This window comes from Ascidia mentula, chromosome 3, assembly GCF_947561715.1.
Source record: "Ascidia mentula chromosome 3, kaAscMent1.1, whole genome shotgun sequence".
Classification (NCBI taxonomy): Eukaryota; Metazoa; Chordata; class Ascidiacea; order Phlebobranchia; family Ascidiidae; genus Ascidia; species Ascidia mentula.
Window position 1 is genome coordinate 9,525,275 of NC_138568.1, and position 23,492 is coordinate 9,548,766.

General features: G+C 37.9%; 1 protein-coding gene and 1 pseudogene across 1 annotated transcript in view; both read left to right on the top strand.

The window, feature by feature from the left end:
- LOC145895017 (uncharacterized) overlaps window positions 1-23,492 on the top strand; it is a 126,163-nt gene that overhangs the window by 33,065 nt on the left and 69,606 nt on the right. The gene's annotated exons all lie outside the window — the stretch shown is intronic.
- LOC145895537 (uncharacterized) lies at window positions 7,722-9,927 on the top strand (annotated as a pseudogene).

Below are 23,492 nucleotides of genomic sequence, written 5' to 3' on the forward strand. Positions count from 1 at the left end.
AGGTAGAGAATACCCACTTGTGTTTACTGTGTATAGACGGTTTCTCCCGTGGGTTATGCTTGACACAATTCAACTCCGCCTGTTCTGATTCCACCCGAACCCTCACATACACCGCCGGATCCACCGGAGCACTAGCCCAACTTTTCTGGCAAACACACGCGCACGCGTCGCAACATACTTCCCTTGAAAATGTCGTACTTCACTTGAAAATGCTAAAGACAAATATTTTGTTTGTCCACTGTAAATCCATCTTTGCATCCCAATTATTCATCCACTATTTTCTGGAGGTAGCGGCCAAGTTGAACACAAGTGTGGCCAACCAACAAAAAAAGTCTGAAAAGGGCTCAACGTTCAACTCAGGGATGAGTTTCTTGATAAAATTTAACTCCCCTTATGTATGAATGTGGTTGACCGCTAGGCCATTACTTTGTGATGTGCCTGAACGCTTACTGTGGTTGCCGACTAGCTAGTACGGGGTTGCAGAGAAACTGTTTTATTTAAACGTCATTTTAAGTGTTTAATTTTGCAATCCAATTAGTCGTCTACGCGTCTGTGATTATATGTGGGTCAATCGCTTCGTTTCCATTCGCCAGATGGGTTAATCTCGCACAGATGTGTTAATCGGTTTTAGTTTTAATTTCCAAATCGACGTTCTGTAATAATCGCATTTTTCTAATTTTCGATGATATTATAAATACTGCCTCACAGCCTTAAGCTAGTATAGGGAGAACGATAGAGACCGAAAAGAGGGAACGAGATTGACCGAATTACGCGCATACTAAGAAACATCGTATGTGTATTATAAACCAAGGTATGTTTGTTTATCGTTTTGTGTAATAATTAAAAGGTTGCAAAGGTAGTTTCTTTGGCAAATGTTCTTAATAGTCTTAGGAAACTCCATCTTAAAGCATTGGTTTTTATTGTATGAGCAGTTTAGCGTTCATAATTATTGAATGTTATCATTTGAGCAGTTATTTGCTTGTAATTGTGATAACTCTATCAAATATATGTACTTCAAAACTAATACCCAGTTTCATATGGCTACCGACAATGCGTCTGGGTTGAATAAAAAATGCCAACGATCACAGAACAGGATGCCTTGTTGGCGTGATGGGATATCCTGTGTTAACTTAAAATAGCTGAGACCTAACAGGTTATTTACACAAATTGTTACAGGCTTCAGACTATACACTTCTTCATGAAGCACAGCATTCCTTCTCCAATGCACAGCAAATGAACCTGTTACATTAAAATATTCGGTTTTGGACCTCAATGTACGGTACTTACAGGTCACCTTTCAGGTAAGTACATTGTAACCCCGTTTACATGACGGTTTAAGTCGGCTTCGAAGCTGACTCGCCGATCCGACTCTCGTTTTCGGCGAAGAGAAAAAGGCAAGCGTCTAAGCCGTCTCGGCCTTCGATCTAACGCGGAGAGTGGTTTACGGGACAGCTTAAGCGATTAAGTCAGCTTAAACCCAGTTGCGACAAGTGCCGCGAAGAAGTTAGGATTAGGTAATTTGTTTATGAAGTTGTGCGTTGGGGGTTTGCTGTTTACAATAAACCTTGAAAGTAATAAACTAGTTCTAGTACAACGAGTATGCTCTATGCTGCAGGGGCGAGAAGGATGTGCTTCTCGAGTTAATTTTAATAAATACTGCGCAAGTGTTAAATGAATTGTACAAGCATCAAGATACAAATAGCAACATTCGTTTTGAGGACCTAAGTTGCATTTTGGAGACCTGAAGGAAACAAATGCATTGCAGGAAAGCCGACACTTGCTTCAAAGAAGAATGCGCTTTTGTTAACTGTTTTCATTTGCTGCTGGATGTGCTATAACATAACAAGTCAATGCAAACTGGTTGTTTATTCATATTTAGGCTACTGCATCTTATTTATGAAAGGATTATGTGAAGAACAATCAAAAATAAAATAGAAAAGCAGGCTTACAAATATGACAAGAATGCCACGACACAAGTTTATGTTATGTAACTATCACATCTTCTGTATATTTGTTTCAAATTAATTAACATTGGGCTGGTATGAAACATTCCATTCAGTCTTTTCTGACACTCAATTGTACATGGGATTACGGGATTAGAGAGCTTCTGAAAAGGATCCTGTGAAGAAGGACAGAGATAATTAATACTACTAAACATGAAATTTTCACTTGAATACTCTTACCATGGTGTTGTTGTGAACACATTCCAGGAAAATGCAGCCTTTTGGTTTAATCAGAAATTAAAAAAATATGAGTTGCAGCAGGCTTACTAGGTAAATCATCTATTATTTATGGCAAAGTAAACTCACATTATAATCAAGGACCAATTTGCAGCAAGCATTTCCGTAAACTAACTGCCCGAGACAACTTAACTTAAGCTGACTTAAAAGCCCCATGTAAATTCGTCGTTTTCGCGCGTCGAATTTGAAAATCACGTGACCCGGTGACGAGTGGACTTGGCCATGTAAACAGGGTTAGTAGTGTCTCTTCCACTTGAAACGTACATGTCATAGGTCAGGAGGAAAGTTGCGCGCCTTTAACATGCAATTAAACATGTTTTCGTAGAAAATAATAGGATACAGTTTTCACCGGATTAAATCTGTTTTTGCGTCCTCAAATTTACACGACAATGCAAGTTATTGATTCAAACAATGTCGTTTGTGAGGCAACACGCACAATTGTAACGTAGACCTGGAGACGGTTTTAACACAGAGACTGGGTTTTAGTGATTTCCGGCAATGATGTCCCTTTCGTCAGTGATGTAGGACGGCAGTGATGAAAACGTGACATCCATATTTCTATGAACTTGAAAATGAAAGACTAACATACTGAACACAATAATCTTTTTTTGATTATACTCTTTGTGAAATTTCATGAGAGCAAACAATTTAACGGCGGATCACCAGCAACCACACGACACACATTTGGTTAATGCACAATGCGGCACACACAAGGACGGACGACAAAAATGCTACCTCTCAAAAAGCTGTGCAAAGCATACTTAACCTGACGGGGGCCTTCACTGGTTCCATTAAACGGTTGTCTTTCAGGAAGTACAAACCCACGTGTGCGTTCCCTTATTTTGTGTGTGCATATTATTTCTTTTTGCCTGCTTTCACCCGCGGTAACGACAGTATAGTCATAAAAACAGTCAGAGAACATAAGCCAGGACCTAGTGCCCTGGGTTTGTTTTTTGCTCTGAGCAGAGTGTGAGGAGAAATCCGTTCAACTTTCTGAAAAAAACAAACCGCGATCAGTTTTCAAAATCACCTACTCGGATATAGAACTGGCACAAGCCACCCGAAAAAGATACTAGAGGACTTCAAAGAACCCATAGCTTTCGAAGTAAACGAACATAGCCAAATAATTATCCAGACCCAAAAACCCCCTAAACCAAAACGACCTCGGTTGGGGGAAATCTGCAGACCATAATTACTTAACATATAAGAAACATAAAAATCTGTACAATGGTTATGCGCACGTACAGATTGAAGACTACAAACCAGAAAATATCAAGTGTATTGATGAAGTGTTCGGACATCAGATCCAGATAGCAAAGCCGGGAGAAAGCTTTGGACCCGCATGTTCGAGCTGAAAAAAATGTAAATAAGGGAGTGACAGAAAATGAAAGATCATGACCAGTTCAGAATCGGAAAATTCGTCATACGGAACCCCCAAAAACGTACAAAATCTACAGCCCAAAGTCATATTCTCTCCATGCAGGCTACAACAAAACAATGTGAATGCTATGACCCCAACACGCTCACCACTAGCTACTCAGAAGGCGGTGGAAAAACAAGAAAACAAATTCAGCATAGGCTTTTCAGACCAAGAAAAGAAAAGGAAAAAAAAAGACCAACCCTCATCATCCACATCTAACTCCAACTCCGGACTAAAAAATAACAGAAGAAAGAAAGAAGAAGGTAGTGTTGTAGGCTTTCACCCTACCCTATCCACTTATTCACTTTCCCTAAAGCTGAAAAATATTAACGTCCTTTTCTAACACAAATCCAATCGCGACAGAAGACCTCAAAATTTTATCGGTAAACGTCAACGGACTAAATAGAAACACTGCAAACATATCCCAATTGATAGATAAAGAAAATATACAAATTACGCTAATTCAGGAAATGCATAAGATTGACCAAAACAAAATTACGAAATGGGCATCTAAAAACAATTTTAAATTTAAAAAAAACATCCCAACCCGAACAAAGTAGATTACACGGTGGTACAGCGATAATATTAAAACAGGAAAACTTCGACCAAGACATAACCCATAAAATTATTGAAAATAACCACATGCAAAAAAACAACATTAGAGACACAAAAGGAGAATAAAACAGAAACATTTACAATATATAAAATCTATTCAAAATCAGGCAATACACACGACGCGGCAATGACAAGAACAAGACAAATACAAACTTTACACACAGACCTCAACCAAAACGACATAAAGGAAAACATTATCTTAGGCGGGGACTTCAATTTTACATATAACAAAATAGACACTTTAGCACAATCAAAAAAGGAAAGACAAGACGTGAAACAATGGTTAGAAACTACAATTTAGAAGACGCTTTTCGACATTTATATCCAAATAAAAAAATCTTCACATACATATCAAAAAAATCCGCATCCCGAATCGACAGAATTTATTGTAACCTCCCAATGATAAATAAAATTAAAACATTTGCATATAAAACAACAACATTTACAGACCACAATTTAGCACCGACACTCACGTTAAAAACAGGAAACAACACAACATGGGGGAAAAATTACTGGAAATTTAATACAAGCCTACTTGAAGACACACTAGATTCCATTTTGTGGTACCTGTCCGGTCAACGTCGATGTGTTGGGTACCCTATACGGAGTACCGAACAACAGAGACGAACCACTGTGGAGCGCACTATGGCCAAACGGTTCTGCTTGGTAACCGATAGCGCTAAAGGCAAAACACCACTGCACGCATAGAGAAAAGAAAAAAGGGATATAAACAAACAAAGACGAGATAACGTCTACAGTAAACAAGCCAGAACCTCTTTACTCCTCTTATCTTTCCACGTAAATAGTGTCGAAGCAACCAACCGTGACCTCCTACCACCAAGTGCCACAAACATAACTTTTCTCTTCTGTTAAGATAGCACATTACCCGACCCCCTAAAAACATTCCTCCTCCATATATCTAACTGTTACTTTTATGTCTATATTAGCGAGAAAACGATTAGGACCTAAGAGTGCCAACCGCAGCACTATACATATCCCAACAACTTCCCTTGCCTCCCCCTAATGACGAATTTTCCCAACTCCCTTACACATTAATCCCCGATCAATACCTAGATTCCCTCTCAGCCCCAATAACAATGCTCGAAGTCAAAAAAGCCCTTTCCCTCTTTTCTCCTAACAAAACCCCCGGGCCCGATGGGCTCAGTATCGAGTTTTATACTCGTTGCTGGAAAAAGACAAGTGTTGTAATAAAAGATTTGCTGCGCTTAATAAAGGAACAAACTGCAAGTGTTTGCTTCCCTAAGGAGGACGGTAGATACATTGACCACATAACGGGGGCATCGACGCAAACCAGATTATGACGTCACAATCGCTTTTAACAATGGACAAGGTTGTGCGTGCGTCAAATGTGCGTGAAGTGCGCTGTAGTCTGAAACGTGTCAACTGAACCGTGAATGTTTTGAAGAATATAATGTGGGTTGGGCCCAGATTTCAGTTATGGTGTAGCGTGGAAGCATTAAATACTCTAATGTGGGTTGGGCCCAGATTTCAGTGATGGTGTAGCGTGGAAGCATTAAATACTGTAATGTGGTTGGGCCTAGATTTCATTTATGGTGTAGCGTGGAAGCATTAAATACTCTAATGTGGGTTGGGCCCAGATTTCAGTGATGGTGTAGCGTGGAAGCATTAAATACTCTAATGTGGGTTGGGCCCAGATTTCAGTGATGGTGTAGCGTGGAAGCATTAAATACTGTAATGTGGTTGGGCCTAGATTTCATTTATGGTGTAGCGTGGAAGCATTAAATGCTCTAATGTGGGTTGGGCCCAGATTTCAGTGATGGTGTAGCGTGGAAGCATTAAATACTCTAATGTGGGTTGGGCCCAGATTTCAGTGATGGTGTAGCGTGGAAGCATTAAATACTCTAATGTGGGTTGGGCCCAGATTTCAGTGATGGTGTAGCGTGGAAGCATTAAATACTCTAATGTGGGTTGGGCATAGATTTCAGTTATGGTGTAGCGTGGAAGCATTAAATACTCTAATGTGGTTGGGCCTAGATTTCAATTATGGTGTAGCGTGGAAGCATTAAATACTCTAATGTGGTTGGGCCTAGATTTCAGTTTGGTGTAGCGTGGAAGCATTAAATACTCTAATGTGGGTTGGGCCCAGATTTCAGTTATGGTGTAGCGTGGAAGCATTAAATAATCTAATGTGGGTTGGGCCCAGATTTCAGTTATGGTGTAGCGTGGAAGCATTAAATAATCTAATGTGGGTTGGGCCTAGATTTCAGTTATGGTGTAGCGTGGAAGCATTAAATACTCTAATGTGGGTTGGGCCTAGATTTCAGTTATGGTGTAGCGTGGAAGCATTAAATACTCTAATGTGGGTTGGGCCTAGATTTCAGTTAGGGTGTAGCGTGGAAGCATTAAATAATCTAATGTGGGTTGGGCCCAGATTTCAGTTATGGTGTAGCGTGGAAGTATTAAATACTGTAATGTGGGTTGGGCCCAGATTTCAGTTAGGGTGTAGCGTGGAAGCATTAAATACTCTAATGTGGGTTGGGCCCAGATTTCAGTTAGGGTGTAGCGTGGAAGCATTAAATACTCTAATGTGGGTTGTGAATATTAAAGAATGAAACTTGCATTGTCACAAATTGGTCTAAGAATCTGTGAAGTAGTAATAAAAGTTCTATATTCAGGCACATAAACACGTTTTTGTTGTATTATGGAAGTATTTCATTTGTGCTTTTATTTATTAGTGGTATGGATCCAAACATGAAGCAACAAATATGCTGCATCAATTCAAAAAGTCATGTGCACTAACTTTAAAGTCCCCGTTAATTAAATCACATGGTGAGTTTTGTTGTTTGTGGGTGCTTGTTTTCACGATTGTACTGTTTTTTTTTCGAAACCTCTTTTTACGTTTGAAGATGCATGTAAAAGCTCAGTGCATTGGAATGATGCTGCCATACCATACATAATTACACGTTCAGAGTGCTTTGAATCACTTTGGCATTTTGACCGCCAATCTGAACCAAACAAACTATATCAATATGTAATAACCATCTTTGATGTTTTGGTGTTTGCAAAGTTTGAAGGCTTAGTAAGTATACATTTAAATGTTATTAACTATCATTGCATTAATATCTTGGGCACAGAACAAGCTATCAAAATACAATCTTGAAAAGGCAAGCAAAACAATAAGAGAAAGCCTTAATAGCCAAGGTGCAGGTTTACAACAGGAAGAGAGATATTTTGTGAAGTTTGTGAAGAATGAATTCACTTGTTTAAGTAAAATGGTTAGTAAATTGTATAGCTTAACACAATGCTTTGTGCATATGTGTGGTTGTTTATTTTAGCAAAATATATCAGAAGCAGCAAAGGAGAATAGCAAACAAAATTTGCAGGTAATATAAGACTGGTAATTGGTGCAGTTTATAAATTTAAGTTTAGAGTAAATCCAACAATTGTTGCAGTGGGCTTGTTCAATGACTCAGGCAAATGATTTAGTTGAGAAATTTGAAATCTCCACATTGACAAAGTTCATTCATTTCTCGAAGAATTCATTTGGTATGATAAAAAAAGGCATGCTTTTTAGCTTAGTTTTACTTATTAAAAGAAAGTTCATCAAGCCATAATTGTATGACAATACAAACTGATTACATTTGTGATTTTTTTTAGATATTTTAATAGGTCGCTTGCATTGGGACAGTACATCCACTCCCTACATCATGGTACAAACAAAGGTCTTGGAATGCCAACATTCTAAACATCGCATCAAGATTAAAAATGAAAGGCGTCATGTTGCACCACCTACACATGTAAGTGACTTTATGTTTTCTATGATAAAATATTGAAACCCCTTTGATCAGTTGCAAGATCATCCAAATCCTTGCAAAAAACATTTGTGCATTCAAGGGACCAAAAAAACTAACTGCAAGGCAAAAATTGTAATTCAGGAAATTATGAAGTTTCCACAGTTTCAGGTACTTCTTCAACTTGTTTGAATCTAATTTTATTTAGTTGGATATCAATAATTTCTTCTGTAATATGATTAGATAACCACGAAATGTAAATCTAAAATGGACAAGACAAGTGTTGTTGTAAAAGATTTGCTGCAAAACAACGATAAGCACTTGCTAAAGCAACAAACTTACAGTGTTTGCTTTCCATCTCAGGATGACCACACCGGTCATGTTTTAGGGGAAGTAAGGATGTTATTTAAATTAAATGTTTACTTTTGAACTGTTTATTCACCATATTACATATTTTAAGGCTGCTGGTTTCCTTCAACCTGTTGATCAAAGAATAATTGCCAAAATAGATCAATTGGTTACAGAAGGTGTATGCAGTATTGAGGAAATTCTTAGAAGCCTAAAACATTATGTTGCCCATGAACTTTTTCAAAATGATACCCCACCATCTACTTCAAACAGGAGATTTTATCCAACAAAAAAGGACATTCAAAGTCATTATTACCGAGTATTTTGTAAACACAGATTTGCAAAAATTGATCAAACTAATGTCCAGTGCTTGGTGGATGAATGGGTGAAGGCAGGAGATGCCAATGACAAAATATATTTCCGGCCATTCATTGCTAACATGGAACCTGAAGTAGTTGATGGAGAAACAGCACCAGTCATTCAATCTGAACAAACCATGCTGTTTATCCATCAGTTTGCATGGCAGCGTAGATTGCTTCTGCGCTACGGCCAAGACATTTGTCTAATGGATGCTACCTACAAGACATCCAAATATGCTCTCCCATTGTTTTTTCTCTGTGTGAAGACAAATGTTGGCTATCAAGTTGTTGCCAGTTTCATTACACAGAATGAAAGACAATTGGACATTGAAGAGGCACTGAAAATATTGAAAGAATGGACTCCTGCATGGCAACCATCATTTTTTATGGTAGATAAATGTGATGCTGAGATCCATGCCATTGAAAGCATTTTTACAGGTTAAAGTTCTGCATCAAATATACATGTACCACATATGTAAAAATAACTATTTTCTAGATGTCCGTGTCCTCATTTGCGATTTTCATCGTGAACAGGCATGGGAAAGATGGGTTAAAAAATCTGAAAACCAAGTAGGTCCAGACAAGGACAAAGTTTTGACATTTATGAGAGGAATTGCTAACGCTGAATGTGAAAAAAGCTGCAACAATGCACTGCAGATATTTGAGTCAAGTTCAGTTTGGGAAAACAACCCAAAACTACAAAAATACTTCACAAATATTTGGCTTAAGGATAAAGAGGTTTGAGTATTTACAAAACATATATGTTAAATGTGACTTCTGTTCATGCACGTTTTGTAGCGTTGGATGTGGCTCTATCGAGCAGACCAGTTAAAGGTTTTGATCCGCACCAAAGTTTTAAAAGAATGCCATGTGCGATTTCGGACTGATAAGTCGCTTTCTGGCTTAATTACAATTTTTGCCAAATGCATATGAGAAGTGAGTGTACCTCCACTAAAACATTTATGGTTATATGCAAGAACATGCAATCAAAATTAATCAATAAATTTTACTTTGAGCAGATACAAACAACAAAACATGAGATCTTCTGGCAATTACAGAAGTTACAACGCTGAGGTTCCCAGCTTTCTTCGAAACCGACCAAGAAAATTGGTAAAACATTGTATAAAACGTATCGGAGAAACTACAAACATTCAGGCAAGTTCTATATGTAGAAAAGGGGACTTGTTCACTGTATTAAGCAGTTCCTCTTCTGAAATATACACCATTAAATTTGGCACCGAAAGAGATTTTCCAAAGTGTACATGTCATGATTTTTTACACAATTTTTTACCATGCAAACACATGTTTGCAATTTTTAACAAGTATGCAGATGTTGGATGGCATAGTCTGCCAGATTGGTACTCCAATTCTGTTTACATGGTTTTGGATCCGGTTGTTGTGAACAAATTGTCAGCTGAAACTGTTTGTGATACTGTGGTCAAAACACAAGACATCAAGAATTCCTCCACAAACCAATCAATTTCTCAACCTGAAAACATTGTAACTGACGACAAAACCTGCGGTACTGACAACAAAACCTCAGATCGCAAACAAAGCCATCAAAAGTTTATTGATTTAATGAAGCATTTGATAGACCTTTCATATGATGTCAGTTCCAAGCAGGTTTTGGATGAAGGCATTTCTGATGGCAATGCCATGGTGGCTAAGTTTTCTAAAGCATGTTCATACGATTCTGGGTTTAGAATTAGTCAACCTCCAGAACTTAAGTCATTGAAAAGGAAGCTAAAAACAACACCTTCTGAAAATACTGTCCATGATGAGTTGCCCCGCAAGCGACCAAAGCTCAATCCATTTTCATCACGGGTTGGACAATTTGCCAACCTTATGCAGCCGCTGCACCAAGTAACAACTTTGTTTCCTCGATCAAAGAAAAGTGTAAAATTAACAACCCCACAGGCAGCAAAAGCCTGTGACCAACATGAATCTTCTGGTGAGGCTTGTATGGATATTGTTCGGAACAAACACTCAATGATGCAAAAAAACATCACAGCCCATGTTACCGGTTACAAAGCTTCTGGTACAATTTTAAAAAACGGCCCTCATTCAATTTCTTTGTTGGAGTTAAAATCTCTGGATGACTCATTGCCACCAGCTGAAGTTTGCGAGCTTAAAAAGCATGACAGCAGATTTAATGTTGGTTGGCTTTATGATGAAGTCATTAACAGCTACTTGTGGCGATTAACTGGTGTGCACCAACACACACTTTATGTTTGTTCGACAGTGGCTCAAATATTACAAAGAAAAGCTTCAATTAAAAAAGTTTGGGAAGGGATAAATTTGCAAGGGAAACAAACACTGTTTATACCTTGGAACTCTTCAGGCTTCCACTGGGTTTTGCTTGTAGTTGACATCCCTGGTCGAAAAATGCTGTACATAGACCCAGTAGCAATGCCTTGTGTAAAAACAGACAGCAATGTTCAAACTGCAAAAGCTATGGTGAATTGTCTAATGGCAACAAAGTTTGGTTGGAAAATTAATACTGTGGAAATACCACACAGAACAAAACAGCCAGATGGATCAAGCTGTGGAGTGATGATATGTATGTATGCAAAATGGCTGGCAACTGGAGAAAAACTTGTGCAAAATATTTGTACCTACAGCTATAGACTTGAAATGTTAAGGGAAATTGCTGGCAAGTGTCTTCAAGGCACAAATGAAATAGAGACATGTAAAGTATGTGGAGATGAAGGCGCCAATCCCCTGAAAAAAGTTTGGATTGAGTGCACTCGATGTGGACAGTGGTTTCACATCATGTGTGTTGGTTTTTCAGAGAAGCAAGCAAAAAAAGATAAATATTTTGTGTGCACATTGTAAATCAAACAACATTACAATCTGTTAAACAAATAAGAACACAAGCCAAATGAAATTTATTCACTATACCATAACAACCACAATGTCCCAATTTTTTTAGTTTTATCACTTCTGCAAAGTGAATGTAATACCGTACCTTTTGGGTTTTGGCCCAAAGGGTGTAACACTCTTGGAGTGACGGTAAACCTGACCAATCGGGACTCTACCTGAGAGGTGTAACACTCCTGCGAAGTGAATTTCCTACCATACCTTTGGGTTTTGACCCTAATGGTGTAACACTCGTAGAGTGATGGTAAACCTGACCAATCGGGACTCTACCTGAGAGGTGTAACACTCCTGCGAAGTGAATTTCCTACCATACCTTTGGGTTTTGACCCTAATGGTGTAACACTCGTAGAGTGATGGTAAACCTGACCAATCGGGACTCTACCTGAGAGGTGTAACACTTTCGCAGAGTGAATTTCATACCATACCTTGCGATGGTAAAACTGACCAATCAGGCTTCAACCTGAGAGGTGTAACACTTCTGCAGAGTGATTTTAAGACCATACTATTTAAGTATTGTGTTTTCTTCAACTCGTATTATGTTGTTCAACCCAGTTTCATATGGCTACTGGCGAGGCGTCTGGGTTATCAAAAATGCCAACGACCACATGGAAAAGCCTCCTGGGCGTGGTAGGAATTTTTCAAACACAACATAAAAATGCAGTCCATCAACATATAAGCAAACATTATTTATTTGGAAAGCCTGAAATGCACTTAGTTCGCCAAAAAAAAGAGAAATCGATTACAACACAAATAGCACCGTTTTTGTAGCGACATGTGACAAAGAGTGCAATGTTTGTGCCCAAAGGAAGTTCATTTAACTTTGCATTGTCTGGCAGTGGCAGAAACAGTTTATTGCATCACAATTAGCATACACAAAACAATATATATATAACACAAATGCTGTTTAACATGAGATAGTGTGTTTCATAAAGATTTCAACTTTGTAAAAAATATGTTTGGAAATTTGTATCTGGTTTCTTGCAGCTTATTTAGGGTGGCTTCTATCTTTGCAGAATCTGCAGTGTTAAAGCTTTGTAACAATTTTGTTTTATCAATCAAGAATCATACAGGAATATCCATTTTTTTAAATCCAATGTAAACAATATACGAAGTGAAAATATTTTGTAGTATGACGACAGACACTATCATATCCATAGTATGATATAAAATAATTTCATTTTTGGGAAGGAGTAAAAAGGACCACACAAAATGAACTTTAAAGACTTAACAGTAATTCTTACCTTATTCAAATTATACTTTATTTCCACAGATGTAATATTCCAACAGAAGCATTGCAGATGTTCAGCTGAAATTCAAGTAGCATTTAAAATTGTTTTTTTTTAATAAAATCATAACAAACCTTTTGATTTGTGTCTTTTGTTGAAACCAACATAGTCAAAATAGAATGACCTAAATTATGTTAATGGATCTAAACACATTGGCAACATGCTTCATTCTGATGGTCTGAGCTTGTGCAAAGTAAGCGAAGCAAAACCAAAATAAAATAGTTCCAGTCATACACCAACCCACAGAGTATAAAGTTTTTAAGCTTCACTATAACTGAAATCTGGGCCCAACCCACATTAGAGCATTTAATGCTTCCACGCTACACCATAACTGAAATCTAGGCCCAAACCACATTAGAGTATTTAATGCTTCCAGACTACACCATAACCGAAATCTGGGCCCAACCCGCATTAGAGTATTTAATGCTTCCACGCTACACCATAACTGAAATCTAGGCCCAACCCACATTAGAGTATTTAATGCTTCCACGCTACACCATAACTGAAATCTAGGCCCAACCCACATTAGAGTATTTAATACTTCCAGGCTACACAATAACTGAAATCTAGGCCCAACCCACATTAGAGTATTTAATGCTTCCACGCTACACCATCACTGAAATCTAGGCCCAACCCACATTAGAGTATTTAATACTTCCACGCTACACCATAACTGAAATCTGGGCCCAACCCACATTAGAGTATTTAATGCTTCCACGCTACACCATAACTGAAATCTAGGCCCAACCCACATTAGAGTATTTAATGCTTCCAGACTACACCATAACTGAAATCTAGGCCCAACCCACATTAGAGTATTTAATGCTTCCAGACTACACCATAACTGAAATCTAGGCCCAACCCACATTAGAGTATTTAATGCTTCCAGACTACACCATAACCGAAATCTGGGCCCAACCCGCATTAGAGTATTTAATGCTTCCACGCTACACCATAACTGAAATCTGGGCCCAACCCACATTAGAGTATTTAATGCTTCCACGCTACACCATAACTGAAATCTAGGCCCAACCCACATTAGAGTATTTAATACTTCCACGCTACACCATAACTGAAATCTAGGCCCAACCCACATTAGAGTATTTAATGCTTCCACGCTACACCATAACTGAAATCTAGGCCCAACCCACATTAGAGTATTTAATACTTCCACGCTACACCATAACTGAAATCTGGGCCCAACCCACATTAGAGTATTTAATGCTTCCACGCTACACCATAACTGAAATCTAGGCCCAACCCACATTAGAGTATTTAATACTTCCACGCTACACCATAACTGAAATCTGGGCCCAACCCACATTAGAGTATTTAATGCTTCCACGCTACACCATAACTGAAATCTGGGCCCAACCCACATTAGAGTATTTAATGCTTCCACGCTACACCATAACAGAAATCTGGGCCCAACCCACATTAGAGTATTTAATGCTTCCACGCTACACCATAACTGAAATCTAGGCCCAACCCACATTAGAGTATTTAATGCTTCCAGACTACACCATAACTGAAATCTAGGCCCAACCCACATTAGAGTATTTAATGCTTCCAGACTACACCATAACTGAAATCTAGGCCCAACCCACATTAGAGTATTTAATGCTTCCAGACTACACCATAACTGAAATCTAGGCCCAACCCACATTAGAGTATTTAATGCTTCCAGACTACACCATAACTGAAATCTAGGCCCAACCCACATTAGAGTATTTAATGCTTGCAGACTACACCATAACTGAAATCTGGGCCCAACCCACATTAGAGTATTCAATGCTTCCAGACTACACCATAACTGAAATCTAGGCCCAACCCACATTAGAGTATTTAATGCTTCCAGACTACACCATAACTGAAATCTAGGCCCAACCCACATTAGAGTATTTAATGCTTCCAGACTACACCATAACTGAAATCTAGGCCCAACCCACATTAGAGTATTTAATGCTTCCAGACTACACCATAACCGAAATCTGGGCCCAACCCGCATTAGAGTATTTAATGCTTCCACGCTACACCATAACTGAAATCTGGGCCCAACCCACATTAGAGTATTTAATGCTTCCACGCTACACCATAACTGAAATCTAGGCCCAACCCACATTAGAGTATTTAATGCTTCCTCGCTACACCATAACTGAAATCTATGCCCAACCCACATTAGAGTATTTAATGCTTCCACGCTACACCATAACTGAAATCTAGGCCCAACCCACATTAGAGTATTTAATGCTTCCACGCTACACCATCACTGAAATCTAGGCCCAACCCACATTAGAGTATTTAATGCTTCCAGGCTACACCATAACTGAAATCTATGCCCAACCCACATTAGAGTATTTAATGCTTCCACGCTACACCATAACTGAAATCTAGGCCCAACCCACATTAGAGTATTTAATACTTCCACGCTACACCATAACTGAAATCTGGGCCCAACCCACATTAGAGTATTTAATGCTTCCACGCTACACCATAACTGAAATCTAGGCCCAACCCACATTAGAGTATTTAATGCTTCCAGACTACACCATAACTGAAATCTAGGCCCAACCCACATTAGAGTATTTAATGCTTCCAGACTACACCATAACTGAAATCTAGGCCCAACCCACATTAGAGTATTTAATGCTTCCACGCTACACCATAACTGAAATCCAGGCCCAACCCACATTAGAGTATTTAATGCTTCCACGCTACACCATAACTGAAATCTGGGCCCAACCCACATTAGAGTATTTAATGCTTACACGCTACACCATAATTGAAATCTAGGCCCAACCACATTACAGTATTTAATGCTTACACGCTACACCATAAATGAAATCTAGGCCCAACCCACATTAGAGTATTTAATGCTTACACGCTACACCATAAATGAAATCTAGGCCCAACCCACATTAGAGTATTTAATGCTTCCACGCTACACCATAAATGAAATCTGGGCCCAACCCACATTAGAGTATTTAATGCTTACACGCTACACCATAAATGAAATCTAGGCCCAACCCACATTAGAGTATTTAATGCTTCCACGCTACACCATAAATGAAATCTAGGCCCAACCCACATTAGATTATTTAATGCTTCCAGACTACACCATAACTGAAATCTGGGCCCAACCCACATTAGATTATTTAATGCTTCCACGCTACACCATAATTGAAATCTAGGCCCAACCACATTACAGTATTTAATGCTTCCACGCTACACCATAAATGAAATCTAGGCCCAACCCACATTAGATTATTTAATGCTTCCAGACTACACCATAACTGAAATCTGGGCCCAACCCACATTAGAGTATTTAATGCTTACACGCTACACCATAATTGAAATCTAGGCCCAACCACATTACAGTATTTAATGCTTCCACGCTACACCATAAATGAAATCTAGGCCCAACCCACATTAGAGTATTTAATGCTTCCAGACTACACCATAACTGAAATCTGGGCCCAACCCACATTACAGTATTTAATGCTTACACGCTACACCATAATTGAAATCTAGGCCCAACCACATTAGAGTATTTAATGCTTCCACGCTACACCATAATTGAAATCTAGGCCCAACCACATTAGAGTATTTAATGCTTACACGCTACACCATAAATGAAATCTAGGCACAACCCACATTAGAGTATTTAATGCTTCCACGCTACACCATAATTGAAATCTAGGCCCAACCACATTACAGTATTTAATGCTTCCACGCTACACCATAAATGAAATCTAGGCCCAACCCACATTAGAGTATTTAATGCTTACACGCTACACCATAATTGAAATCTAGGCCCAACCACATTACAGTATTTAATGCTTCCACGCTACACCATAAATGAAATCTAGGCACAACCCACATTAGATTATTTAATGCTTCCAGACTACACCATCACTGAAATCTGGGCCCAACCCACATTATATTCTTCAAAACATTCACGGTTCAGTTGACACGTTTCAGACTACAGCGCACTTCACGCACATTTGACGCACGCACAACCTTGTCCATTGTTAAAAGCGATTGTGACGTCATAATCTGGTTTGCGTCGATGCCCCCGTTATGTGGTCAATGTATCTACCAAGGAGGACGACCATACAGGTCATGTTTTAGGGGAAGTAAGTTTTCTATGAAAAACAAGTTATTTTTCTGGAAATAAATCTTTTTTGTTGATCCAGACTAATTGCTAGAATTGATCAATTGGTTACGGAAGGTGTAGGCAGTATTGAAGAAATTCTGAGAAGCCTAAAACATTATGTCACCCATGAACTTTTCAAAAATGATATCCCACCATCTACTTCAAACAGGAGATTTTATCGAACGAAAAAGGACATTCAAAGTCATAAGTACCGGGCATTTTGTAAACACAGATTCGCAAACATTGATCAAAGCAATGTGCAGGGGTTGGTGGATGAATGGGTGAAGGCAGGAGATGCTACTGACAACATATATTTCCGGCCGTATTCTGCAAACGTTGAACCTGAAGTAGTTGATGGAGCAACAGCGCCAGTCATTCAATCCGAACAAACCATGCTGTTTATCCATCAGTTTGCCTGGCAGCGAAGATTGCTGCAAGGCATTTGTCTAATGGATGCTATTTTTGCAGGTACAAAGTGTGCATAAAATATACATGCCATATATTTTGTAGCAATTTTTCTGGATGTCCGTGTCCTTATTTGCGAACAGGCACGGGAAAGATGGGTAAAAAAGTCTGAAAATCAAGTAGGCCCAGACAAGGATGAAGTTTTATCATTTATGAGAGGAATAGCTAATGCTGAATGTGAGGAAGGCTGCGGCAGAGCATTACATCTATTTCAGTCCAGTTCTGTGTGGATAAACAATGTGAAACTGCAAAAATACTTCACAAATGTTTGGCTAAAGGAAAAAGAGGTTTTATAATTGTATATATGTATTTTCTCAGATTTTCACAGGTAGTGCAACATTTTTTAGAGATGGATGTGGCTCTATCGAGCAGACCAGTTAAAGGTTTTGATTCGTACCAACAATGGTGTTGAAAGACAAAACCGAGTTTTGAAAGAATGTCATGTTCGATTCAGGACAGATAAATCATTATCTGGCTTAATCACAATTTTGCACAAAGAATTCCTTCCAAATGCATATGAGAAGTAAGTTTCCTACAATCAAATTTTGGTTACTTTCAAATGGAAGTGGCAAGCGAAATCAATATAATCACCTCATGTAAAGGTACAAGCAAGAAAACATGAGATTATCTGGAGATTACAAAGTTTTAACGCAGATGTTCCCAATTTTCTTCAAAATCGTCCAAGAAAATTGGTGAAACATTGCATCAAGCGTATTGGAGAATCTGCAAACATTCAGGCAAGTTCAATATGTAAAAAAGAAGGCCGCAGCTCAACTTCTGAAATATACTCCGTAAAATTTGGTAATGATAGGAATTTTCCCAAATGCACATGTCATGCCTTTTTGCGAATTTTTTTGCCATGCAAGCATATGTTTGCAATATTTGACAAGTATGCAGATGTGGGATGGCATAGTCTGCCAGAATGGTACAGCAACTCTGTTTACATGATTTTGGATCCTGCTGTTGTAAACAAACTTTCAGTCAAATCTGTTTCCAAGTCTGTGACTGAGAATAAAGAAATCAATTTTTCTTGTGCCCACCAATCAATTCTCAACAAACCTGAAAACATTGCAAGTGACAAAACCAGCGGCCGCAAACAAAGCCACCAACAGTTCATTGATTTGGTGAAACATTTGATGGACCTCTCCTATGATGTCCGCCCCAAGCAGTTTTTGGATGAAGGCATTTCTGATGTCAATGCAGTTATTGCCAAGTTTTCTGAATTCCGGGTTTAGAATTACTCAAATTCCTGATCTGAAGTCTTTGACGAGAAAACGAAAGTCTACATATCCTGAAAAGGGTTCTCATGATGAGTTGCCTCGCGAGCGACCAAAGCCAAACCCATTTTCTTCACGAGTTGGGCAGTTTGCCAACCTTATGCGACCACTGCATCAAGTAACCACTTTGTTTTACAAACAAAGGACACCACAGAAACCAAAGGCTTGTGACAAAAATGAATCTTCTGATAGGGATTTTATGGATACAGTAGAGAACACAAAGTCAGTGATGCAACAAAGCATCACAGCTCATATTAAGGGCTTTAAACCTTCCAATAAAATTTTAAAAAATGGCTCTCATTCAATCTCTTTGTTGGATTTGATATCTCTGGATGATGCATTGCCGCCAGCTAAAGTATGTCAACTTAAAAGGCATGACAGCAGATTCAATGTCGGATGGCTTTATGATGAAGTTATCAACAGCTACCTATGGCAATTAACTAACAAATACCAACCCACCCTATATGTTTGTTCTACTGTGGCTCAAACATTACAGAGGAAAGCTTCAATTAAAAAACTTTGGGAAGGGGTGAATTTAAAGGTGAAACAAAAGATTTTTATACCATGGAATCCTTCCGGGTTTCATTGGGTTATACTTGTTATTGACATCTCCAACCATAAAATGCTTTATATAGACCATTTGACAATGCCTGATGTAGAAACTGACAACAGTGTTCGGACTGCACAAGATATGGTGAATTATCTTTATCAACCAAATTTGGTTGGAATATTGCCACTATAGAAACTCCACAGAGAACACAACAGTTGGATGGATGAAGCTGTGGAGTTATGACTTGAATGTATGCCAAATGGCTAGCAACAGGCTAAAGTCTTCAGTAAAATGTTTGCACATATAATTATGGAACCGAAATCTTCAAAGTAATTGCTGGCAAATGCCTCGAAGGCACAAATGATAAAGAACACCAGGGTCAATTTCATACCGTATCATTTGAGCTTTGACCTAAACGGTGTAACACTCAATGAGTGATGGTAAACTTGACCAATCAGGCTCTTTCTGAGAGGTGTAACACTTCCGCAGAGTGATATTTCATCACCAGTTTCATATGGCTATTGGCGAGGCGTCTGGGTTACCAAAACGGTCAGCGACCACATAAGAAAGGCCGGGGCGTGGTTGGAACTTTCTTGTTTGACTATAAAGTATATCTCTCCAGTTCCTTTATCAATGCCCATGCCATTTTATTTCTTGTGCGCATTGTTCATCTACGTATTAGTCTGTATGACTCGTGTATGTAGTTTAATGACACTTACTCTAACCATAGAATACTAAAACATGGAATGGAAACTCTTTTCGTCACGCATGAGTAACACTTTACGCAAAATGAAAAATGCATTGGGTTAAATGCGATTTTGGCGTTTTTCGGCGGCGAAAAAGTCTAAGTTAATGTAACCACAAGAATTTATTTAAATGTAATTCAAGTAGTTTCATCCTTAATCTTTTGAAATATGTGGATGATTTTAATTATGACGCGCTATAATGCACTTTTTGACCGTGTGTTACAAGTCACCTTACAGACTAAAAAATTGTTAATACGTCTTCGCGTCAACCTCAAAGATGACGTAAGACATGTAATTACGTCATACAAGTGATGACGTAATGTTTTAGATTTGCATATCTGCCTAAAAAGCAATCATGGGATTCAGAAACCTAATATATGAACAAAACAGTCTGACCCAGAGGTCACTTATTTGCAGTCATTATTGGGTATGTATCAAAATGTTTCCTAACTCCGCTTTTTGTAAAGACATATGTTGGACAGATAGTGCAGTACTACATGAAGTAGTTTTTGGCCCAAAATGTCAGATTGTAGCCTTTGTAAACCAGATAAAATGGGGCCAAATTTTGCTGCTTAATTTTAAAGATTGTATTTACTTGGTTAACTATACTTAAATCTGGCCGTTTTTCATCTTTTGTGCAAATAATATTAAATAATAAATAAATAGTGGTAACTTGTAACTATCTAAAAAATATTGACATAATTTAAATAAATTCTTGTGTCATTTTTTATATTCCATTGGTTCTAAGCAATTCATGCCACATATGAGCTGATGCTCTGTGAATAGCAATGAACCTGCTTTTGTTGTGCTAGTAATCTACTTAATACATTTTCCCCACACATCACTGAGTTTTCTATTTGATTTCATTGTAAATATATGGTTGTATATTGGCTTTTTTGTCCGAAAGTTCGACCTTAAGTGTTGATTTGTCTAATATCCCTGAGAAGAAAACAAATCAAATTGGATGGAAATCATTTTTGTCAAACTATTGCACACATAACAGAAGTATATTTTTTTACTCTTATCATAACAGTTGGTTGAATGCTTATGACACAGTTGAAGATATGTAATGTTTTGTTGAACTAAACATAATTGCCTTTTGTTTCAGCCAAATTGGACCTTTATATATTAAAAATACCCTTTTTCACTGGTCATTTTTTTTCTTCGCAGATTAGTTTTAAGTAAAACACAACAGAATTTGATTTAGATATGTATTAAAATGCTTCTGATAGAAACATGTCATGTTGAAGAAAAAGATGAAAGTTTTTGCTCATATGCAAACACTTATATACAAGTTATAGTTGGTTTATATTGGAAGTATTCCCACTGTCCTGGAGTATTTGCAAGCAATCAACATATATTATGTCAAGGCTTAACTTTTTTAAACCCATATTATGCACAAAAATGTTGTTTTGTGTTGGACTTTACTGGCAACATTTGCACTCAGCAGTATGAACATGGTGTTGGCTAGGTATTTCCCGATTTTAATAATTTGGTTCATTATAATATCTTCCTCTCCATCTTCATCAAGATACAGGAATCGCAGAAAAAAGCAGCCATACTATTGTTTGTCAAATGCCCTGTTTTTGCAAAATAAATATTCCCAAACAACCGCATTACTGTGTGCAGAGATACTGTCCTAAAAAAAGACATAATTAGCAATTAGTTGATTTTACATAACAAGCATAGTAGTTGATAATATTACTCGATTTGGCAACAGCAAAAGCGCGCAATTATTTGTTCATATTTTGACCCAAAAGGTAGTAGACAGCAAATCGCCGTAAAAAATGATGTGACACGATTTATTCAAAATCATCCACATATTTCAAAAGACGAGGGACCAAATTTCTTGTTTCTTAAAAAAAGTTTTAAATTTTGTTCTATTTAATGGGTTTTTAAGCCCCTTAATCGCATTTAACCCAAATGCATTTTTAATTTCGCGTAAAGTGTTACTCATGCGTGACGGCGCACTTTCAGCGGAGTTTCCATTCCATGTTTTAGTATTCTATGTTCTAACAGACGGGCTTCTGGACTGTGCAGATATGCAAAAATAAAACAGATTTAGAGTTTCAAGTGAAAATAATTTAATGACACTTACCCTAACAGACGGGCTCCTCGACTGTGAAAATATGCATAAATAAAACAAATTTAGAGTTTCAAATGGAAATAAGAAATGTGTTCAATAAATTAAAAAAAATAATACTAATGGGTTGTAAAAGACCTTAAGGATATCAATACTTACACGTAGTTGGGAGCTTCGACCCTAAAACATTTTTGTGATAAGTATGACAAAACACACACGAAAGCTAAATATTGCCACTTACTTGTTGGGAAAAACCCCTGCCTCTGCCCTGCAACAAAAAGCCTTGAGCAACTACAAATACTTCAACATTAGTTACATCACAACATAATTGCAACTTACCCTTCCTCTCATGTTTGCGTTCTATAAAATTATTGCTAATGTCATGTAACAGCCGATTGTACAAAGTAGTTTGAAATGAGGAATGCATACCATGACAGTTTACGAAACTGTGTCCCTGATGTTGAACTAACTAATGTGGGACCTTATACAGAAGATTTTGCCAGACTGTAGCTTTTGTTGAATCATAAACAATTTCACTTGACGAAGGTATTTCATTTCAATACGTTCCAATTTTAGAAACCCTGAAAACTTATCTATCTCATATTGATGTGCTTTCAAGTATGTTCAAGTCAAATAATAGAGATTCATCCATACTGTGTGACTATTCAGATGGAAACACATTTTCTTGTGATATATATTTTCAAGGCAACAGGGATTTTTTGAGAATCCACTTATACTGTGACGAATTAGAACTATGTAAGATATTGTGTTTTAATTATACTGTTGGAAACTTAGAACCGAAATACAGGTCTAATTTAAGGAACATGAGGAGAAAGACTGTTTTGGTTTGTTGTACATGTAAGTCAGATTTTTGTGAAAGTTTGACTGTAGTTTTTGCATTTTAGAACGAAAACTTTGATACAATGCAAGGTGAAAATGAAAGTACTTTGCATTCGCACAAAAAATGGTTGCTAAATGAGTCTGGAAGGCATTGAGGACAGAATGAAGCGCACCTTTAGTCTATAGAAGGATAGATATAGTTACAGGCAAAGCAGTCAAAGATGTTTTGGAGGAATATCCACGACTAAAAAAATTTTGCTGGGTATGAGGTTGCATCACTAACTTTGTGTAATATTAACCAAAATAACCATTACTGTTAAACAGGTAACAAATGAAATGGAAATGTTAATCAAAACCGAATTGGCTGTTAAAATTTACGAATCACTGTTCAAGTCATTCAGATATATCAAATGGAAGAATGTGACCAAGCTATGAGGCAGCTTTCGAGTTAGTT